The 21,251-nt window shown below is 29.8% G+C and overlaps 1 long non-coding RNA gene across 1 annotated transcript; it reads right to left on the bottom strand.

Moving 5' to 3' along the window:
- Positions 1 to 878: 878 nt before the first annotated feature.
- Positions 879 to 17,921, bottom strand: LOC130675881 (uncharacterized). The gene is made up of 3 exons (XR_008991351.1): positions 17,676 to 17,921; positions 17,529 to 17,594; positions 879 to 1,157 (listed from the first exon to the last, which is right to left on the bottom strand). It is a non-coding gene; the product is annotated as an uncharacterized LOC130675881 (long non-coding RNA).
- Between the last annotated feature and the right edge of the window lie 3,330 nt (positions 17,922 to 21,251).

Genomic DNA, 21,251 nt, shown 5'->3' with positions numbered 1-21,251 from the left:
AGAACTTATATGTTGACCTAGTGTAAAAGGGCGACACTGAGACGGATGAAATATTTTTTTGTGGGTGAAAAAATCCCGGCGACTGTTGGACTCGAACCCGGATCCTTCAGATTACAAGTCATTGATGCTATTCACTGCGCCGAGCCACGTACGTAACCGCGTAAGGATAAATAGTAGATTTATGGAGGTAAGTTTTAAACTTTTGTAATAAATTTTATAAGATTTGATGAAATTTTATATATTTTGAAAAAACTGATAATTTTATAAATTGAATATTGAACATAAAAAATCATATTTTACAACATTTACTACGATTTTAAGGGATTTATCGTTAGCACTGAATTTTAATTTTATAAAATTTTACAAAACTCCATAAAATTTTGTAAAATTCCAGGAAATTTTACAGAACTTTGAATTTTTTCACCAGTTTCTACAACTTGAAAACAAAAAAAAAAAAAAAACAATATCGTCAGCACTGAATTAAAATTTTTATAAAAATTTGACAAAACTCCATAAAATTTTGCAGAATTCTATGAAATATTGAAATCCTACAAAAAAATTTTCTTCCATACTGGATTCAAACTTGTGAGTTTTTATTAAAATTTATAGAATTTTACGAAATTTTATGGAATTCGACTAAATTTCGTAGAAAATCTTAGAAAATCATCATCATTATCTTAGGTCTGCATTTAACTTTTATGAAATTTTATAGAACTCTATAAAATTTATAATTTTGTATCGTAAAATTCTATAAAATATTACAGAATTTCATACAATTTCCTAAAACTATGAAATTTTTCGAAAATATTTTTTTGCGGGTATAAATAAAGTACGAGCAATTTTTTCTTTTATTAATAAAAATTATACATAAAACCAACTATAATTTACTTAAACTAATTAACGATATACTTAATTACAAATAATTATTTGTCGTTATTCCTCAAAAAATTCTAGTTCATGATTTTTTTTTTTTTTCTATCGAAGTTTTTCATAAAAACGTTGGTCTAAAATGTTTAATCGCACGTCATAATTTAATCAGTTTGGTCAGTTTGCGTTGTCCGGTGGACAAAACATATTCCGTGCACTTGGCTAGTCTCTGGCGCCATCTCTCGTACAATGAGTGCACTCGGTCCGTCCTTTCTTGATGTTGACTCGCTCTGAAACACATAAAGCCTGATTTTAGTCGGCAACACAACTTTCTAGAGATTAAATATTTTATAGAGAAGCAAAAAAAATCAATAACTTTAAAGTATGATTAGCATTTATATTGAAAATTTATAATTATGAGGAAAGTTTTTTATATTGAGTGCCATTAAATATAAATCGATAGAGAATGATAATAAATGATTTACAATTTGACAAAATCAATAGCAAAATTATAAATATTTTCTTTCTAGTTTTATTTTTTGCAAATAAGGAAACGCGGAAAAATTCATATATTTTTGGTAATGAGTAATTATTTAAAAATAACATAATCATTGATTACACAGGTCCACAAAAAAAAGTGTGTGCTAGGTGTCAGGCTATGACTTTCTGGCGTTTTTTTTCCCGCTGAACACGAATCTGAAGTCAGAATTGGGAGTCAAACTGCAAATATACAAAAAATTTTTTTTGTGGGTCTGTATTATTTTAACCTCTTATACGCAAAAAAAAAAAAAAAAAAAAAACAAAGTAAGGTTATAGTTTTGGGACGTGAAAAAATTTGCGAAGTGAATGCGGGTTTCATCTGGGGTAAATTCAAAAGAAATGCAGAATAAAGGCGAAGCGGTTTCCCAGTCAAAATTAGAAGAGTAGTTTCAGCTTTCAAACCCTACACAAGGGCTAGAAGGTTGAAATAATCATTGAAGGTTATGATGATCGATACTCCAAATTAACATTTTTAAATTACAAAATTAGCCTCCATAGACTACATTTCTATGGTGGCAAAGATTCTCATCGGATCGCGTACAATAAGCAAAGGAAAAGAAGGGAAAAGAGAGCCACTAATAAAATATGGGCGCCATGATCGAAAAAAATCTGAAAAACGGTTGACTCTGCGGATCAACCCCAAAACTTCCCGTTTTTTCCGAACTTCATGATCGCAGGGCTCAGTGCTGAGAAAGAAAAATTTTTCCTTCATTTCCATAAGCTAGCGTTTTTCCAAAAAAAAATGTCTGATACCCCGAGGCCTCCAAACATTTAACAGACGTCCTAATTTTGGTCAGGATCGCCGTCTAAGAAATTCTATAGAAAGACTTGTCTGATACAGTACTCGAGTACTCTCATATTTTCGAGCTTGAAAAGTTTCCAATAATAATAAAAATCACGAAAATGGCGAGAAATTTTCTAATTAGATTTTCTGAGCTGATAGAGTTCAAAATCACATCAGAAGATCAAGTTCACAGAAGACGTTAAGAGATAGAGAGTGATGACCTGGTCAATTATTCAGTGGTTCCGTTTTTTAACACAAATCAACGCGACTATACGTATGTTTTTCGCTTTTATATTTATCGTTCAACGATTATACATATACATTCATAAATAAATACAATCGCTCGATAATACTACACGATGGCCATGGGACATGGACTGATTGGGGTGCAGACGACCTATGCAGTTTAATTTATGTTGCATCACCAACCAGTCGTTCTGGTAGTCGCAACGAAACAAACGTTTCATGCTTTTTTAAAAAATTTCGGGAAAAAAAGACTTCGTAAAATAGATATAAAGAAAAATAAGAGATATTAGTGCTGATCAAATAATCGTTTTTCCGTCTTGCTCACCAAAAGTTCACAGATATAGACATATATAATATATACATATATGTACATGTATTTATGTGTGCTTATGTATATACATATATATACGACTAGAATTCCATGATATACAGTATACAGCTTATATCCATATTTGAGGATAACGCGATCACACTTGCGTAACCCAAACGTTGTCATGCATAACTGACCGATTGATATACTGGCCATATTGATAAATACCAATATATGAGAAAAAATTTTTCTAACTTCAATTCTTCACTCGATAAATTCAACAGTTGAAATAATTATTATCAGGTAAGTTGAATTCATTTTATAAATGGAGGAAAAACCACAGAATTTTCCTGTGTAACATCCCTGGTGGAAATTTTTCGGACTTTTCTCTGAATAACTCTGAAAAAGTCTTTAGAACTTTGAAAAAGTCTTTAGAACTTTAGAACTGAGTTTTTCAGAGAAAATTCCGGAAAATTTCCACCAGGGATAGTATTTCCTATGTTCACATAGAAATTTTCACTATGTCATTATAGAAAAATTGACAACATCACCGTAGGAAAATTTATAATATTAACACCGGAAAAATTCCTATATGTAGTAAATTTTCTTGGGTGAACATAAATAGAATTTTCATTTCGTGTACAAAAGAAAAATTCTTGAGTTGCCATAGTGAAAATTCCTTTAGTGACCTACGTTATTTCCTATTTTCCCAAAGATATTTTTTAAAAAATTGACATGAAAAATTTCGTTATGTTAACGGAGAAATTTTTCCTATGCAACGTAGAAATACTTTCTACGTTAGCATAGTGAAATTTTTTAAGTCAATATTGGAAAAATACCTACGTCAGTAAAGGAATTTCCACCATGTCAACATAGGAATTTTTCTTTCGTACATGAAATGAAATCTCTATTTATGTTCACATAGAAAAAATTCCTACGTAACATAGGAATAATTCTTCTGCTAACATAGAAAATTTCCTATGTAAACATAAATAGAATTTTCATTTCATGTACAAAAGAAAAATTCTTGTGTTGACATAGTGAAAATTCCTTTCGTGACCTAAGTATTTTTCCTATTTTCGCAAAGATATTTTTTACAAAATTGACATAAGAAATTCCGTTATGTTAACGGATAAATTTTTCCTATGCAACGTAGAAATACTTCCTACGTTAGCATAGTGGAATTTTTTAGGTCAATATTGGAAAAATACCTACGTCAGTAAATAAATTTCCACCATGTCAGCACAGGGATTTTTCTTTCGTACATGAAACGAAAATTCTATTTGGGTCCACACAAGAAAATTTACTATATCGATATAGGAATTTTTTCCATGTTAATATTATAAATTTTCCTACGGTGACATTATTAATTTTTCTTTGGTGACATAGTGAAATTTTCTACGTTACATCGGAAAAATTTCTCCGCTAACATAACGGAATTTCTTATGTAAATTTTGTAAAAAAATATCTTTGCGAAAATAGGAAAATACTCAGACCACTAAAGGAATTTTCACTCTGCCAACACAGGAATTTTTCTTTTGTACATAGAATGAAATTTCTATTTATGTTTACATAGGAAAATTTTCCATGTTAGCATAAAAATTACTCCTACATTACGAGGAAATTTTTTCTATGTAAACATAAATAGAAATTTCATTTCATGTACGAAAGAAAAATTCCTGTGTTGATATGGTGGAAATTCCTTTACTGACGTAGGTATTTTTCTGATAATGGCATAAGAATTTTCCCTATGTCACTCATGGGTTTTTACTCTGTAACATAGAAATTATTCCTTGGCATAGTAAAGTTTCCAATGTCAATATCAGGAAAATGTATGTGCGAAAATCGGAAAAACATCTATTTTTTTCCTCTGTAAGAAAACCTTTTCGTTAAATGATGAATAAAAAAAAGTTAAGACGCAAATTAAAAAACATGATCTAAAATGTATAAAAGTGAAAGAATGCTAATTAGGGTAGATCGGAGTCTGGCGTTTGATAAATGAACAGTCAATATTTGAATTAAGGATATCCTTTCCTTCGTCAGGTTTATACTATGTCTTTCTTCGTCTCTATTTTTCATTTTTCGCTTTTTTCTCGTCTTTCTTCACTTGCAGGAAAGGGCTGAATCCCGTTGAAACAGTCACCAGGACCGCGGTTTACCCATGTATACTTACACCCTCTTTCTGGCGTTCATGTTTAGCCAAACAACTCTGCGCTATTTACTCGGGACAAGCCTCGATCCGAGATAGCCGATGATTAATAGCCTTTCTTCAGGGTTTATTAACGACAGACTCGTTCAGTAAGCTTCCTATGCGTGTTTTTCATGATGGTGAATCCAACATCTATACAATTCTGCCTCATATGTATTTCTCAGCTCTATACTCGCCCTCTTACTTCAACATATTTTTTCAAGTTATCTTTAAAAAAAACGGTGGCTTCACGAGGTATGAAATAAATTTTAGTCAATCACTTTGACAATTAACAGCATCGCTTTTAATTTCAATAATTGTAAAAATTTTTCTATTGCACACCTCAAGCGCGAAGCGAACGCTATATTCTGTGCGAATGTTTTGCTGAGGCTCAATCATTTCTACACTTTTTTAACTGCACCAAGACGGCTTTAACTGTGCAACAGTACGCACAAAAAAAAAATTCTCGACTGCAGGTAAATATTCTTGATTCAAGAAAATTTTTTTGGAGACCTAAATTTTCTCAGATAAAGTAGAAATCTTCTCCAACCAAGACGAATTCTCTTGGCTCAAGAAAATCTTGACTTGGTTCCCGAAAACGTTTGTCTTCAAAAATATTTTCTTGACTCAAGATATCTGTTTTTTCTGTGTATAGAGACAATTTATTAAAGAACAATTTCGATCCCGTATTAAGTCGACTTATTATTCCACTGAATTAAAAAAAAAAATTTTAGTCCGAGAAATCAGTTTTGTCGATTGTTCAATGAAGTTCGTAGACACGATAAATCTCGATACACATAATTAATCAAATTGTTTTTTTATCCGCTTTGTATTTTTCATCTCAAGAACCCTTTTGAAACCCACTATTCAAATCCTGTTTGTTTATTTTTAATTAATAAAAAACTTAAAACCGATAGTTCACGAAAAATTGGCAGCCATTTTTATTTTTACTGTTATTATTTTTTTCTTTTTTTCTCCATCAACTACTGGCGGCAGCACTGGCGTGACAGTAGGATTAAAAAAAAGAGCGACATCTAAGACAAAAAGGCGGGATATTTAAAAAAAATTATGATTCAAATTAAAATGAGCAGAGGTGTAGACTTTTGGATTTTCCAACATTTTTTAAAAATTTTTTTAGTGAAAAAAAACAGTTTTTTTTTTTCATAATACTGCTGCTATTTAAATTAGAACACTCATCAATATTATTAATGAGATGTAACTCTAGAGGACTATACTATAGTATGCACTAATTTATCTACAACTAAGCTTCTAATAAAAACTCAAAAAACCCATAATTCGAAAACGTAATTTACATATTTAAAAAAAAAAAAAAAAAAAAAAAATATATCATTTTTTTTTAAATTTTTTTAAGCGATTTTTTTAAGTATATTTTTGAAAAAACTTGCGCAATATTACGCAGGTAACTATAAGGCAGCGATGAGGGAGTAGGCGCTTGCGTAAAGCTCGAAAATGAGGTGATCGTCGAGGTCGGCCGTGGCAGAGGTTAGTAAGAGTAAAAGAGAGAAAGCGAGATAGTTTGCGCGGGCAGGACGTAAGGGGTGAAAAGGGTCCGGAGGGATGACAGTCAGAGAGGGTGCGGTGGACGAGTTTGGGGTCGGTGGAGACGAGGGAGCTTGCAGTTACTAGCCTCCATCGATTTACCGTGAGCCGCCATCTTGCTATCCTACGTTTGGGGTTGACCACCTCGTCACCCACCACCCATCCACCCTCTCGAGGTAGACATTTTGAAAAATGATCCCCGGAAATCATTGTTGTTATTCATCTACATACCATTCCAATTTTTACCAATGCCAGAAGCATGTTTTTTATCCCGAGCTTTTTTATCTCCAATGATTTTAAAGTCATTGAATTCTATTGAATTACGTCAATGGCATTCTGATTGATATTTTTTAATGAACAAAATTTAATTGCTTTAAAAAAATACCCTGGCAGAAAAGCTGAAGGGGAATATATTCGACGGACTCTAATCGAATTTGTGAAGAAGGCTGCAGTTAACATCAGACGTATCGTGAAAATTGTTCGATTGTCTTGATCGGCTATCAATTGAGTCGATTTTTTTTTTTTTTGTTACCACCCAAGCGCGAAAAAAAGGAAAAATACCGAACGCAGCCTGCCTGTGAATTTTTTTACGCCCATACTATGGCGCCCATAATACCCGTGACTTAAAATTTAGACGATACTTTCTATCGTGTCAATGTTAAGTAAAAATATTTTTCATAACAACTTTGGTGTCTACGATAGCGGTAAGATAAAATTATTGATTTATAAATAATCTATATAAAAATTAGCATATTGATATGAGGGTACAAAACAGTGAATGAAGATGAATCCTTGATGTCAAGCATTAAAAATAAAGCATTAGCATGCACCGCCCTCATCGTGGCCACTGTCAGTATACCGCTCAACTCCCTCACGAGGGGTCGTATTCGCTCGACAGTCTCTGTATAACTGATGATGCTTCTGAGTGTCAGGGCCAGACTGTCCACTTCTTTGCACTCGTAGTGGGATGCTCTACTCTCGAACTACAGAGAAATGCATAACAAACACAGGCACAATAATGCGAAAACGTTACGTTATTGTCTGAATCCCTAAGCATAGACGCGATAGTCAGTGCACTCAGATAATTTTACGGCGTTTTTCACATAAAAAATTTATTGAAATGTTACTTGAGTAACGATAGCATGAGGACAGGATGGGGTATGGAAAAATTACCGGTAGAGTAGAAATTTTTCAAATGCAACGAAGAGAATTTTTGAAATAAAATATAATTGGTGCATTCAGTAGCTCGACATTCAATTTTACGATAAATTGCCGTATTTCCGGTGAATTATCATATTTACCGTAAAATACCGTAATTGACTGTAAATATGCAAAATTCTACGGTAGTTTACCGTAAAGTACCGCATTTTACGGTAGCGTACTGTAATTTTACCGCAAATTTGCGGTAAAATGGCGCGCCTTTCCCGTAAAATAACAGGGCTGCTAGATATTTACGGTAAATTGCCGAAATTTTACTGTAAATCTGTCGTACTTTGCCGTATTTTACCGCGAAAATGCCGTATTTACGGTAATTTTTCGGAATGCCGTAAATTACGGTAAGTTGCCGTTTCTTACCGTGATTCGGATCCGCTATGGCAGTAACAAAAAATGTAAGCATGGTAATTTTGTAAAAGTAATTACAATTTATTTATTTAAACAAATCTGCGGACCAGCTCCAAAACTTCCCGCTGTTTTTGAACTCCTTGAGCTCGAAAACATTGTTGTGTATACATTTTCGGGCTCTTCGAGCATGCAAATACTTTAGTGTGCCATTGATTTCGAAAAAAAACGTTTTTACCATTTCTTTCTCCAACGATATCTCTCGAACAAATTAACCGATTGAGATGGTTAAGGCGGCGATCGACGTTTTTTTATCAAGTTCTAGAGCTGATTAGATTTCAAAGTCGATTGTTCGACTCGTTTCTGAGAAATAAACAAAAAACAAATAAAAAAAATTTTCTTTATATTTTTTATGGGATTTCCATAGAATTGCCTAGACATGTCTTTTTTTATCTGATGCTGTTCAGATTCGTTTCGTACCTTAAAAAACATTTTTTTCATAAATAAATAATTTTACCCTACCCAAGATTCGAACCCAGACCTTTCACGCAAGACTTTTGACCAACGCGCGCTCAGCCACGGTGGCTTATTGGAAATCATGTTCTTACCAAACTCTTAAGTTATTCATCAATATTTATCATTCTAAATAATAATTTACTCAACTAAATAATAAAATTTGAATATTTAATAGCTTATAGAAGTAGCTCTCGAAAAAATTAACATATTCTATATTTTTATCAATATCTATAAGAAATTTCATTTTGTCATAAGTACGAATTTTCGTCTAATTTTTAATTATGTCTTTCTTCTATACCTTTTATTTATTTAACCAAATCATCGCTTTATTGAAGTTTTTAATTGCGAGAAATTTGAGAATGTATCAACTAAATTGATGAAATATTTGCTTGCCTTAAATAGTTGATGCTTCTAGAAATTTATCACTAAAGTGAAGCAATAGTTGTCTTAAAATAAGTGCGGAGTAAAAAAATTTCAAGAAAATTCATATGAAAGTTAACAGTAGTAGCGGCAGTCATGACATAGAACCAGATGGAAATGTTCAACTGACTACACTAGAATACAGTATATACAGAAGAAGTATGAGCATAGAGAGAACAGAAAAGATGAACTACTACCTCTCAAAATTCCCACAGACTGCTCTGTTGCTAGCCAGTAGTAATTCGGAGCTTCGAAATTATGCTGCAGCTCATAAAAGTCTAAATGCGAAGCAAAGTTTACGATATTAATTTCACTCAAAATTATGCTAAAAATTAAACTTTCCTCAGTGGGACTAATAATGATTGTCCGTAAACTATTTTTAAAAAATAAAATATTTAATTAATTAAAATATATTAATTACGAAAATCGTCATATACGCCAATTTGTCTATATTATTTTCTTTTTTATATCGTATGGGTAATACTATTCATAGTTCATGTTTTCCTGACCACCCATTAGGGATTAATTAACGAAGCAATGTAATATCGTGGCTTGTATCAATATACTACACTCGACTATATTTGATGTTAAAATTCGATAAACGAATTTATAAAAATAATTCAAAACCGCACTATGTGTATCCAAGTATTGAATATTTGAATTATTGAAGATTGAAATTAAAAAAAAAAAAAAAAAAAAAAAAATTGAGCCTAAGTTCAAAAATAAAAAAAAAATAAGAATTCACTTCATACCCGTATGAAAAAACAATATATGGTTCAAATATATAAAATCATCTATGTTTGCAACAAAAAAATATATGATATATTATATTGTATATTAAAAAAAATCATATAGAGATTTTGGCCGATTTAATATAAAATTATATTCAGTAGTAAATATATGTAACTTATATGTTTTTTATATTAAGCTATATATACATTTACATTTACCTTACAATATATTGTATTGATATATTTCCTTTTATATTCAAAAAATATAAAATTTTTATATGAAATGAAATATATGGTAGCATATAATTTATATTTTATATGGCACCATATATTTTCTTTGTTATATTTAAGCATATATTTTATTCGGTGTATGTATATGTATATGGGTATATATTAGGGTGCTTCATTTGAAACGAACATTTTTTTTTTTTAGAGGACACAAGAAAATTTTGTTGTTTATGTTGAGAGAAAAATTCCCTGAAAATTTCAGCTCTTAATTTTAATTTTAAATACTTTCTATCGAGCATCAAAGTTTTCCCATTTAAAAAGCATGTAAATCGAATAACTTTTTTTTAAAATTACTATAACTTAGCCCGATTTTAAGCTATCGTTTTGAAACCAGTTTTTATTTGTAGAGTAATTGTTGCTTTTTAAAAGTGTATGAAACGGTTTTGGTCTAACTCGACCCATGTCAATTGTGTCAGCTCCGAAAGTCAATTTTTCACTTTTTTCATTTATTTTTGTTTATAGTGAAGAAACGGCTCATCTTACAAAAAATATGCATAGGACCAATCTTTTAGGAAATTTTGTCCTCTACAAAATTGCTCATGACACTTATATTGCTAAAGTGCACTGTTCATGAGATATATGCATTTTAACATTTTACAGTAAAAAAAAAAAGTACTATAGTAAGCTTACAATTTTTTTTACTGTAAAATGTTAAAATGCATGTATCTCATGAACAGTGCACTTTAGCAATATCAATGTCATAAGCAATTTTGTAGAGGACAAAATTTCCTAAAAGATTTGTTCTATGCATATTTTTTGTAAGATGAGCCGTTTCTTCACTATTAACAAAAATAAATGAAAAAAGTGAAAAATTGACTTTTGGAGCTGATACAATCGACATGGATCAAGTTAGACCAAAACCGTTTCATACACTTTTGAAAAGCAACAATTACTCTACAAATAAAAACTGGTTTCAAAACGATAGCCTAAAATCGGGCTAAGTTATAGTAATTTAAAAAAAAAATTATTCGATTTACATGCTTTTTAAATGGGAAAACTTTGATGCTCGATAGAAAGTATTTAAAATTAAAATTAATAGCTGAAGTTTTCAGGGAATTTTTCTCTCAACATAAGCAACAAAATTTTCTTGTGTCCGCTAAAAAAAAAAAATGTTCATTTCAAATGAAGCTCCCTAGTATATATATTCGCATCAAATTAACTAATTTTGAAAATTTTAACTGCAATTTAAAGAGTATATTAAAATTTAGATCTAATTTAATTGGAGTTGGTCATGCGAATAAGAAACTTTTTTTTTCCATACACAATATAAATATATGTTTTAATATATGATCAGAATATATTTTTCGTATATGATAGAAATATATATTTTTATGTATGATGAAAATATAGTTTTCGTATATGACAAGAATATATATTTTCATATATGATAAAAATATATTTTTTGTATATGATTGACACATATATTTTATATATGCTAAATACATATGGACTCGTATATGATGAATTTTATATTTTTCAACATAAAAAAAAAATATTTCAGAAAATATAGTTAAATTCGCCACATATATTTTTTGATATTTATCATATATTTTGACCATATATGTTATTTTCATACGGGTATTTTATTGAAACCATCATTCAACTCACTTCAAGTTTCTAATAATTTTTTCATCCGTCTCGATTTTACCCATGTAATTTTTCTTGAGATTTTCGATTGTTTTTTATCGATACTTCAATAGATTTGAACTCGAGGGTTGGTATGAAAAATAAAATTAATTCGTATATATAAGACTGCCATAATGGGGGAGGGGCAAAATGGGGCATTTGGATTCTGGAAACTTTTGCAAGACAATCGTAGGATTTTATACATTCTCGTAATTTTTTCGGTCGATTCTCATGTATTTGTTCAATAGCGTGTCCTTTTCTTTCGATCGCATTTAATTGGCTTAGTCTCGCAATCGTGTTGTTTTTTATTTCACACATTTTTCCCTTCTTTCTCTTCCTATTCTCCTTCGTTCATGTGTGAATATTCAATTCATCCATTTCATTTATCTTATACTATTTTTATTTTTATGTTTGTAAACTTTCATTTTTTTATGTCACTTTATTAATAACTTACTTTTATACGAATAAAATTTAATCTTTCATCATCTAAAATTTTATATTGCCGATAAAAATCTACAGTTAAAATAGAAATGCGAAATATTCAAGATAATTTAAATGAACGGAGCGAAATTAGTGAATAATTTCTTCTCTACTTTGTTGACGTTGACCGATCGCTTAAAAAATGAAGTCCAATTTATCGATGCGCGCAGAAAATTTTATACTAAAAATTGCCCTTATATCCTGTCTTCAATCGGCAGTTATTGAGTCCAAACAACTTCCCCCACTTTAACAGTCTAAGGAGTTTCGTATCAGACCCCCCCCGTTATAAGCTTCTGTTAAAATCAACAAATTTTGAACTAAGAATTAGTATTTCTTTAGCGCTAGAAAAATCGGCAATCCCGTCTGTAACAAAACGTCAACATGACGTTCAAAATCATAGAAAATAAAAGAGGCTTATAACGAGTCGAGGACAAAACTAAACGCCTGGTAGTGGGAAGTGGAAATTCAAAGAAAAATTTTCCCTGCATTTTCTAGACCAGGCTTATGACGGGCCCCGCATGAAAATACCATATATGATAAAAAAAAATATATATGGAAAAATATATAATCAATATGGGACCATATAAGTGGCAAAAAACGATATATATTTTCTTATATATAATATAGTAAGTTTTAATATAATTAATTATATACGTAAGTTTATAAGTTAATACATGTATTATATATATTTATAATCATATATGTAAACTTATAAGTTAGCACATATATGTATTACATATATTGATAATTATATATGTGAATTTGTAAGCTAGCACACACATATATATATATATATATATATATATATATATATATATATATATATATATATATATATATACATATATTCTGAACATAATGTTTGAATCTTATAACAGAGAGAGGAAGACAGAAAAAAATAGATTTTATATATTCTTACATATATGGGGAGACTTATATGGTTCTATATATCGAAAAATATACAAAATTTATAAAGTTAAATACATGGTACATATATCGTGCCATATAATGATTAATTATATATGTATTCTTATTTGTTTCCATATATAAATAACATTTATTTTTGAATATCTTAAAATTATAAGTTTTCAAATATATAAATAATATATTGAAGTTATATGGAAATATATGAAATCATATATAGAAATATAATAAAATCGGCCAAAATCTATATATAGTTCTATATAAGATTTCATGTATTGTCACATATATATTTATACCTGCACCAATGATTTATAAAAATTTATAAAAAAAATATATGTTAAAATATAAAAAAAATGTATTTTTATACATGTATTTTTTATATATTTAAAATATATAAAATATATACGAAAATCGGCCAAAAGTTAGCTATCTAAAATATATTTTTTATACATATTTTATGTATATTTATATATTTTTTATGTATTTTTAATATATTTTTTTTATATGAAAAATATATTTTCTTTATATTTTAACATATATATTTTTTTTTTTAATTTTTTTCATGGGGGTGTAACATATATTTTTTAATATATGTTTACCATATATGATATTTTCATGCAGGGCAGTGGACTGTAATAAAAAATGTAAACACTTTACTTTACACTTTTATTTTTACTTCAGCTGGAAGAAAAGTTTTAAAAGTTTCGCGCGGAAAAAGCTGAGCTTTTCACACTTATATTTTTTTGTGATATGCGCGATTCAACAGCATCACAGTACACAAAGTACGACACACTCTCTATCATGAGAGATAGCAGATTAAAATTGAATAAGAACAAAAGAGAAAAACCGGCATAAATACTTGATTCATAAAAGTGAGACAGATTCTGAGGGGTAGGAAAGTAGGTGGTAGGGATGAAAGCAAGTTAGCGTCGTAGGAAGCTTTTGGAAGCCGAGTCGAACATGTCGGGTGTGGTGGGGTGATTGGCCGATGCGCATCGGTCGTCTGCAAGCTACAGAGGGCTGTTTTTGCGGGTGTGGCCTAACGCACCCTCTACCTCTTTTTCTCTTTCTCTCTTTCTGCTTTTATCTCTCTTGGTCTCTTTCTCTCATTCTCTCATTCTCTTGTTTTCTTCTTCTTTCTCGCTCTCTCTTTCTCTCTGCTTCTCTTCCTCTCTTTCGCGTAAAACTTTCTCTCTCTCTGATCCCAGAAACTCCCTTCCGTCATCAATACAACCATCTTGCCCTCAGGTTATTTCATTCCAAGGCTACTCATTAAAGAATCTACAATTTTATTTAACAACAAAATAAATACATTAACAGAACCTCATAAATTTCAAAACTTTAAGCGACAAAAAAAGATTTTAAACTCCTACACAATTGAACATCAAATAAATTTTTAATTTCTGACTCGAAATTATTTGAAACCGTAATGAAAATCTTCGACTCATTAATCGATTTAAAACTTTTGTGGTAAATATTTGAATAGTAAATTATAAATTCCAGTAATAATGAATTCGGTGAAATAACTAGATAATTTAATTTTATGAAGAGTTTTGTCACTGAAATTTAACCGGAGTTACTTCTTGACTGTGGGTTAAAAACAAGTTGTAATCCTTATCACACAATTTGTAACAATTACCGCTGGCGAGCACAGGCATTGCTGTGAGTTGTTACCCCACTAGTAGATGCAGCTGCTAATTTTAAGTTTTAAATATAGTTAGTTGTTTAAACGTTTTTCCGAACTTTCGTGATAATGGAGGAAAAAACGTAATTAATTTACTATTATCTCGGATGGAATTTATTTCGTGTGATTTATTTTTGGGACAAATAGAATTATCTTGAATACAAAGATTCCGTTTCATTAAATTATGATAGAAATCTCAAGGCATGGAAATAGAAAATTACGAGATATTTAATTTTGCGACTCTACTCTCTTAAATTTTTAATGGTGAAAATAGTGACTGTTCACTATTTACTAGTGAAAAGTATGTCACTAATTCGATTTTAGAGATTATTTCTTATAAATGAAAATTTTGAGGGGCCAACTTTGTCCCCAGTGGCCCACTTTGCCCCCTCCTCCCCTAATAGTAGACTGAAGACAGTATGAAAGTATAGTGAAATTTATTGATAATAGTGTAGAAATTTTTCAAATGCAATGAACAGAATTTTCAATGCATGATAATTTTTACAATGCAGACTTAATTTTATTTTAGAAATTTTTACCAGTCAGTAACCGATTGTGCGAAATTAGAATATTTGTGAAGTATTCGTAAAAAATCAAATAAAAGTAATGAATTGAAAAAAAAATTATGATTAAGAGAGAACTGAAACAATGGGTTGGGTGCATTTATTAGATCAACATACATGCAATTAGTAACAACAGAATACCTCAAAACGTTACATCAAAAATTCTAACCTATCAGTACTGGAGTAGACGAAAAGAGCCGAATATTTACGAAAGAACTCGAATTTCAAAGATTTTTGATGAAATTTCCATGTTGTAGTACAAATTTGCAAAAAAATGGAGTTTCTAAACTTGAATTGATAAATTTTCTAGACCTAGTGTTTTTTGACTTTAGGTATTAAAGTAAAGTAATAGAGTTTCTGATGTCAGAAATATTACTAGTGGTATAGTAAACATACTTGTCTTCTAGAGAATATTTAATAAAATTTTTGAATAAATTACTGAGATCAATAGCACGTGATTCTTACACTGTTAGAAGTATTTATTTGAGCCAAATAAGATTTATTAATAGTTAAGAAATGATTTATTAAATGAGATTTATTTGAGCCAAATAAGCCATTTCTTAATAGTTAATAAATGGCTTATTTGAATAGAAAGAAATGACACATGAAGTTCAGGTTATAACTTTGAATGGAATGAGTGTGATTGTTAGTAAAAACTTATTATAATATTTCGTTTTTTTTAAATCTTTTGTAAAATAATTTTTATCTTCAATTAACATTAATTGTGTGTATTATTTCCTTTAAAAAAATAAAATTAAACAGTCCTATAAATTATTTGTCATAACCTTACTTAATCAACATCACGTGTCATTTCTTTCTATTCAAATAAGCCATTTATTAACTATTAAGAAATGGCTTATTTGGCCCAAATAAATCTCATTTAATAAATCATTTATTAACTATTAACAAATATTTATTTGGCTCAAATAAATACTTCTAACAGTGTAATCATATCGAGATATCCTACCGTTTCCTAAAATTTTTGGGTAATTTTTACTATAAAATTATCCCCATGTATGGAAGATAGATTTTCATTTACAAATTCTATAATTTCATACTGTTAACCACTGAAAAAAAAAGTAGTGATTACTGAAGTAAATATTTCCATGTTTACATGTGAAAAAATCTCATATTTTTATGATAACTTTCTCTCTCGGAAATAGTAACCATTTTTTTCAAAATGAAAATCATTAATTCCTCAGGGCAAAATTTACAAATTTTCCGACATACAAAATACTGCCATCTACATGGTAATGATTACCATGGTCATCATTCCCTATCGCAAGATGGTGATAGTTATTATTCTTTTTTTTGAACTCAGTACTTCTAACTTAAAATATGTTCTATAGACACTCCGAAGACGCAGTGAATTTGAACTCGAATAAATCGTCTATTAAAGACAAATTTTTTTTCTTTTTTTTGTTTATTTGGAAACTGATTGCACTGCAGATTTGTAGGATCGTAGATTATTTTAAGTACGCGGGTATATGTGTTTTTTTTTTATAGATTCTAAGTATTGGTTTATTTTATTTTAGAAACTTTCACTAAAGGACACTTAAGTAATAAATGTAAGAGTATGATTTATGGTACTTAGGGATTAAGGTTTTAAAATTTGTGTTTATGAGTAAACCCTCAACATCTGTTGTTTTATTGCAATGCAAGAAAAAAATCAAGGGTTCCAAAGAAATAAAAGTGTGAGAAAAGCTATTGCTGGGTCTTGAATCTTAACTAAATATGAAATGTAGTTAGTCTGTAAGTTGTAGCAGGCGGTGATCACTTCTGCCCCCCACCATGCCCAATTTTGTCAGAGTTAGCTGAGTTTAAATAGTTAATTTGACAAAACGAATTTTCCCAAAATTGATTCCGCTGATTTGGTAACTTTGTGAATATCAACAATTAGTGTAAATAACTATAAAAACTTTAAAAATTGTAAGACAGCGATTTTAAGTTGGTATGGAAAAACTGAGTCGGCTGACAAAATTGAGTCCCATACAAAAGTATTGAGTGATCACCGCCTGAGTTGTAGTCGACTGAGAAGGTTACATAAGTATTTTATGTATTTCATCTTTATGTTCAATTTAAATAAAATTAAGAATTAACAATATACACCCTCATAATTAATAAGACTACTATTCCCTACAAATTAGACATTTGTGAAATTCAACTCTTGAGATAAAGACATTTTATCCTAAAAATATATTTTGAAGGCATTATAATTTGATTTTTTTTTTTAATATTTACCCCTAATATTTCCCGCTCTCGGTTTCCCTTAAAAACTAGATAGGAAAAAAAATTAATCCATTGATGCTGCAAAAAAACGTGAAATAAATGAATTAAAAACCGAAATCTCTGAGTTAAAATCAGATATCACAGTATATGACTACGTACCGATAAGCTTTTGTTTGAATAAAGTGAAAGAGCTCCATTGGCCTTCATTGGGAAAACTTTGGCCCTCTAAAGCAGCGCGCCTGCGCATTTACGTTTTCGATGTAAAAAGTAACCGGGCTAGTGGTCGGGTAACAGAGTCCCTGTGAAATTCTAGATAATACGAAACTAAACAACATAACAAACGTTAATTAGTTAACTCTACATGTGACAGCGAGATATTATAAAGACTATGGCACTCCGAATTTTACAAACAATTATCCAAAGGAAAATTTATTAAAATTGGGCTATTAGATTTTTTTGCAATTAATGGCCCGCATTAGCCAATTTTTCCGGTAAACTTTTGAAATTTTTTTTAACTGTTGTTTTTTTTTGAACCGAATTAAAAATACTTGTGGTATTGATCCGCGCAGATATTTAACTCGAAAATTGTTTATGAAAGTCATCAACCGAATAAATATACTTTAAAATATAAAAACGTACATACAGTACTCAGCGGCAAACATGAAGGTATAGAGTAGTCACGGGAAATGGCAAAAAGGGCTCGATTGTTTGAGGACATTTGATCCGAGGCATGAATTAAGACAGATATAGCTTTCGTTATTGAGCCCTCTATAACTAATACTTTTAGATCATTAAGCTAATGGATCATTACACACGTACAAAAAAAGAGGACTGTTCTTTAAAAGTTCTTTTATGAATTTTATGTTTATTAATCAATTAATGCTAATTACGGTTTGCTTTGGATTTTATTAATTTATGGTGAATTTTTAGAAAGAAAACTATTTTTGTTGGAAAAGATGATTTTAGATTCGACTTTCGGAACGAATAATTTGAACTATTCGAGAATCTGAACTATTCGTAAGTTATCGAATGAGTCGATAATTTTCGAATTATTCATAAGTTTTCAAATTATTCATGAGATTTCGAATCGGTCGTAAATTTTTGACTAATTCGTAAGGTCATTAAACAAAAATTTTCGAAGTATTCGTGAATTTTCACATTATTTATACGTTTTCGGATTGGTCAAGAATTTTCGAATTATACGAAACTACGAATTCCTTTTAAATTTTCATATCAACCGAAAATGAACAAATAATCAAAAATTTATATTCCGAACTTAAAAATTGTCTGGGGTAAATTGAACTCAGACACGAATTTACGAGATAATTACTTTTGGTTACGTTATAACCCCCATGAAAAAAATTTATGAAAAAAATATATGTTAAAATATAAAAAAAATATGTTTTTCATATAAAAAAAATATATTAAAAATACATAAAAAATATATAAATATATATTAAATATGTATAAAAAATATATTTTAAATAGCTGATTTTTGGCCGATTTTCGTATATATTTTATATATTAAAAATATATAAATATACATGTATAAAAATATACGAAAAATATATTTTTCTTATATTTAAAAATATAAAAAAATATATTAGTAATATGTTTAAAATCTATAAACGATATAAAAAAAATATATTATTAAGTTAATTAAAAATATAGAAAAAGAAATATAAAAAGTTTATATAAAAAATATATTTTTTATATATTCTGATATATTTTTAATATATAAAATATATACGAAAGTCAGCCAAAAATTAGCTATTTAAAATATATTTTTTATACACATTTTATATATATTTATATATTTTTTGTGTATTTTTAATATATTTTTTTTATATGAAAAATATATGTTTTTATATTTTAACATATATTTTTTTTATAAATTTTTTTCATGGGAGAAAACTAAACTCGTCATTAAATAAAAATTGAAAATTTGACAGCTGATCCGAATTTTCGAATTCGAGTGAAATACTTCAAAAAGTCACGAATAATTCGAATGATTCCAAAATTGTTGAACGATTCAAATTTCTAATCGAATAATTATCAATTTGACTCGAGCACGATTTCCATACCCCTTTTAACAATCGAAGTATTGAGACAATTTTTGTCGAATAAAATCACAAAAAATAGAAGAAAAATTTTAAAAAATGAATAGTAATAGAGATGTATCCCCGACCTACACGAATTCACATTACTACGAGACATAGCATCGACGCGAGAAAAGTGGGCGAAAACGCGCGAGCGAAATCGTTTATATACAGAACAGCATCTAAAATCGATTTCAGCTCACACAAAACACGTTCCATTGCTTTGATGAACGAATACTGCGACGCGCATGAGAACTGTGAAAATATGAATGAAAAACGGCGCAGCATTTTCTCCGCGTGATAGAATAAAAAAGCGGTAGCTCACTCGAGAGAGAAAGAACGGTTGAGCCATATCGGAGTAGTGAAACCATAACCATAACCCCGCGGGAGTCAATCGATTGACCACGTGCTCAGCACCTGTTCAACTTTCCTCACATATATCATGTATTGAAACTGGTTTTTTTATTTTTTATGTGTCGTTCAAATACTACGGCCGATTGAATAGAAAATTCAAGGATAACTTGATTGATTATTAATAGATACTTCAGGTCGTATTTAAATTCGCCACAACAAAGATTCATTTTTTTTTTTTTGTTGAAGAGTGAAACGTGGTGCGCAATTGTGAGACTTGCTTTTTATTGCCTACCTTGGCATGCGAAAAAACGTTCCTGCATAAACGCTGTGTACCTCTCGACTCGTTAATCATACACAGAAAAAAAGTGTTTCTTGGCGCGAAAAACTTTTACTCACCCTAAGAAAATTTTTGCATTATAAATTGAAGATAAAAATTTTCTTGAGGCGAGAAAAAAATTATTGAGCTAAGAAATTTTTCCTAGTCCTCAGAAAATTTATTTCTGTAACCCGGGTCGAAAAGTTAGATCTGATTTTAGTGAAAGGAAATTGTCTGGACTAATTGGTCTGTTTTTAAATTTTTAAGAAGTTTTTGATTCAAAGACGACGAAAAAACGACTCAGAAATATCATAGGCAGTAAAAGTCTGATTTTGGTCTGGACAAAAATGAAAGACCGCAAAATATTTTGATCTAGAGGTGACCGAAACCAGACTAAAAATTATAAAAAACAAGTCTGAGAATTGTCGAAATAAGAAATTGTACGGAAATAAATTTTACATGTTAATTAAAGACAATCAGAAATTAAAATTGAATAGAAAAAAGTTAAAATTTTTATTTGATTTAAAACAGATCAGGTTCTGCGACCCGGAATTCGGTGCAAAATATAAGAAATTTTTTTTTTCTGTGTACTTTTAATTGGGGGGGGGGTAACAAAACTCTCCCATAAACTTACGGAAAACATGTCCACTGATAGCAAAATATTTCCATGCTATGGATGCGACATCATTTTTCAAAATTTTGGCGCCACTTATGCTTTTTTTTCTGAAATTAATGTGTTCCTCAAAAAGACGTCAATGTTCCTGACTGGCTTACAAGCGGAACCTTCATGATGCAAAACGTCTTATGAATTCCTCAAGGAAATTTTTTTTTTATCAGCAAAATTCACTATCAGTCCTATCAATTTGAGATTCGAAATCAAAATGCCGATGGTGAATTATATTGTAAATAATTTTCCAACCAATGAGCAAATAAATAATTTCAAAATTTTCGCGGGTCGTAAGTTTC

Source organism: Microplitis mediator, chromosome 10 (genome assembly GCF_029852145.1).
Source record: "Microplitis mediator isolate UGA2020A chromosome 10, iyMicMedi2.1, whole genome shotgun sequence".
In the NCBI taxonomy this organism is placed as follows: Eukaryota; Metazoa; Arthropoda; class Insecta; order Hymenoptera; family Braconidae; genus Microplitis; species Microplitis mediator.
Note: the sequence above shows the minus strand (reverse complement) of the source record. Positions and strands in the feature narration are given on the sequence as shown.